Consider the following 504-nt stretch of genomic DNA (forward strand, 5'->3'; position numbering starts at 1 on the left):
AGAGAGGAAGCTGACCCAAGTCAGACCGAGGAATGGTAGTCGGAATGAGGAACGACGGTCCCACGGGTGTGGTAAAACGGGACACTTAGTGGCCCGGTATCCTCGGACTAGATGCTTCGAGTGCGGGAATGAGGGGCGCATAGCTAAACACTGCCCCTACATTTATAGGAGGAGAGAGGTAGACCAGGGAGAGCCAATGGAAATAAATGTCCAGAGAGTGAGAAGAAGACGTGGACCGCAGAGGTCAGAGGAGTCCTCTAGTGAGACTTCAGAAGCGTCTGAAGCATCGGAAACAGAAATAGAAGACAAAGGGAGGAACCGCACTGGCGAAATGAGAAGTGGACGAAAGCGAGTAGGTGAAAGTAGGAGGTCCTACGAAGAGATCTGAGGAGGGTGGCAGCAGAGGGGTCCGGCGTTGGTAAACAACAACGTGAAGAGAGAACGCAGCAGTCTGCCTATCATCTGTGTGAGAGGCGTGACGTGGCTGGTGGATACCGGGAGTTC

The sequence above is a fragment of the Halyomorpha halys genome, unplaced genomic scaffold, assembly GCF_000696795.3.
Source record: "Halyomorpha halys isolate HHAL.00 unplaced genomic scaffold, Hhal_1.1 Scaffold686.1, whole genome shotgun sequence".
Lineage (NCBI taxonomy): Eukaryota > Metazoa > Arthropoda > Insecta > Hemiptera > Pentatomidae > Halyomorpha > Halyomorpha halys.